The 2481-nt window shown below is 49.9% G+C and overlaps 1 protein-coding gene across 6 annotated transcripts in view; it reads left to right on the top strand.

The window, feature by feature from the left end:
- Window positions 1-2481, top strand: part of ANKRD6 (ankyrin repeat domain 6) — a 140516-nt gene that overhangs the window by 101402 nt on the left and 36633 nt on the right. The window lies entirely within an intron of this gene.

Raw genomic sequence — 2481 nt, 5'->3', positions numbered from 1 at the left:
ATCAGTGGTTGGTAGCTTGAAGCTACCGAGTGGCTTCATGGAGGCAAAGCCTGGTGCAGTGCTTCCGTAAAAATTACCATAGGGAGTTCTATGTTCCACTCTGCCACACATGTGGTTGCCATGAGTTGAAGCCTGATTTGGCAGTAGCTAATAGCACACAGAGAGAGAGAGATTTACTTCAAGAAGTTGGCTCCCATGATTGCAGGGGCAGCACATCCGAACTCTGTAAGCCAGCAGCAGGCTAGAGATTTTTGCAGACTTGGGTCCCAAGATCTAAGGTTAGGTGATAGAATGCAGAGTGGAGAGAGTTCGTTCTGCCCAAATATCTATTTCTAGTCTCCAGGTAGAGCACACCCTAAGGAAATACTCTTTTCAACTCACTCATTGGTTACATTATATTAGGTTACATTGTGGGAAGTCATTACATTAAATTGCCATAGCCAGATATTAGATTCTGCTGCAAAACAGCAGCTAGTCTAGTGTTTGGCCACGCCACCGGAAACCAGTGCCTCACTAAATTGACCCATGCAATAAAGCAGCCTGATAGCCAAGGTGCAGCATGTCTGCAAAATGGAAGCCAGCTCTGCTCTTGGACAGGCACGTTCTTTTATTTACTGAAGCGATTGCTGAGGTAATTGGCTGAGTGCATCTCTTCCTGGGCCTAGACAATGTGTACATTGCTTCTTCCAGATAAATTAAAAGGAAAAGGTGTAAAAACAACGGAGAATTGCTAAGGCAAAATTGGCCTTCACTGGTTCTGAAGTGGTGTGTTTGCCAAGATGTGATCTTGGTCGTCTGTGTATGTAGCATGCCTGGTGGCGCAGTGGGTTACGGGCTGGGCTGCTACCTGCAAGGTCAGCGCTTTGAAACGCACAGGTAGTCCAAGGGAGAACGTTCAGGTCTCTCCTTCTGTAAAGATTTCCAGCCGCAGGAGCCCTAGGGAACAGTTCTACTCTGTCCTGTAGGGTCACTGTGAGTCGGCATTGGCGTGATGGCAGCCGGTATGTGCGCACTGATGAGCCACCTTTGAAACATATGCAGTAAGTGAGGAAGAAAACTCTTTGTGTATGTTACGTAACGACGTTGAGGAGACTAACTGTGAAAGAAAATTATTTCAGAAGCTCCCTGTCTCGGATGATTAGTGCAACGAGAAAATGTCGATACCATGAAGAATCCACTCCTGACTTCATGTTCTACAGATACCGATCTCTTACGCCCTGCTAAAGACTGGGACTTAGTTGAAGAATGGCTTCCAGTGGCTTGCAGTGGGATTATTACGAGTTTCAACCTGTGGAGACCAGTTCTTTAGAATATGCAACTCCAGGAGCAAATTCCCTCTTGCTTCCCGCCAATCCTGTCAACCCTCCATGGGGCTGCCCTGCCCTCTCGGATTGGTCACTGAGCAGTCACATGACCCCCGCCTCAGCAATAATCCAGAACCTGGTGGCCACAGTAAGCAGCATGGAGGAGGACAAAAATAAGAAAAAACAGAGAAGAAAGGCTAGGAAGACCCTTACACGATCAGAGAGAGAGAAAGAGGTCAGCAATTTGATTTGTGCGCGCTCCCTTGCAACACTGAGCTTCCTTGCACCATGTCTGTCCGGGCCGCCCAGAGGGATTCTTCCGGGGGAGGAGCAGCTTCACCCTTGCATGATGAGGGCTTTTCCCACTAGCTTGGCTTTGAAATCTGCACACCCTGCACTCACTCTTATTTACTGTGTAGCACGGCGGGGTGGGGTGGGATGGGATGTGGGGAGGGCCCCAAAGCATTTCAAAACAAAGATGTAGACCTCAGAGGCTGCAGACCTCTTAAAATCATAAAGTGGGAAGCACTTGTGTCTCAGAAAAATGGAAACCTGTCACTCCCGTGCTTTGCCAACGGGTCAGCATGTCACAATCAAAGTGCCGAACTCCAGGGTTGCTGGCTCTTCAAGTTCCTGGATGCAGTATTTTTCCTTTTGTTGCTTTAAAGTTCACCAATCACTCAGCAGATGCTTCTTGGGTGGGGGTGGGGTGGGGGGCTTTGTGCTGAGCACTTGGCTTGGTGGGACCCTGAAGAGGCAGGCGGTCTCAACCCTTCCGAGGCTCTTGACTGGCTTGAGGCCCGCTCGGTACCTAACTGGCTTCACAGGCTGAAAACAAGTTGGGCCAAGTGCAGAGTCCCTTGACCATCTAGGTTCGGGCCCACCCATGCCACCACAAGTGAGCGGACATCCCAGGCTAGACCCTGAACTACGTGTGTCTCGGTTTTCTTGCCAATCCGATGAGCACGTTAGATGCCATCGCACTGGTCATTTGATAAAGAAACCAACCAGCCAAGCCTTTTGCTGCTGTTTGAACCGCGCAGGGAGTAGCTCTGTGCTCCCGTGCGCTCGGTGGCTGTGCTTTCTCAAGTTCATGCCATCTGCCCCAAGGCCCCTGGGTGGAGGCAGCCTTCCTGGCTTCCCAGTGGTAGCTGAGCACATTATCTGCACTCCTCAA

Source organism: Echinops telfairi, unplaced genomic scaffold, assembly GCF_000313985.2.
Source record: "Echinops telfairi isolate 266 unplaced genomic scaffold, ASM31398v2 ScPeMD7_3533;HRSCAF=4204_0, whole genome shotgun sequence".
NCBI lineage: Eukaryota > Metazoa > Chordata > Mammalia > Afrosoricida > Tenrecidae > Echinops > Echinops telfairi.
Note: the sequence above shows the minus strand (reverse complement) of the source record. Positions and strands in the feature narration are given on the sequence as shown.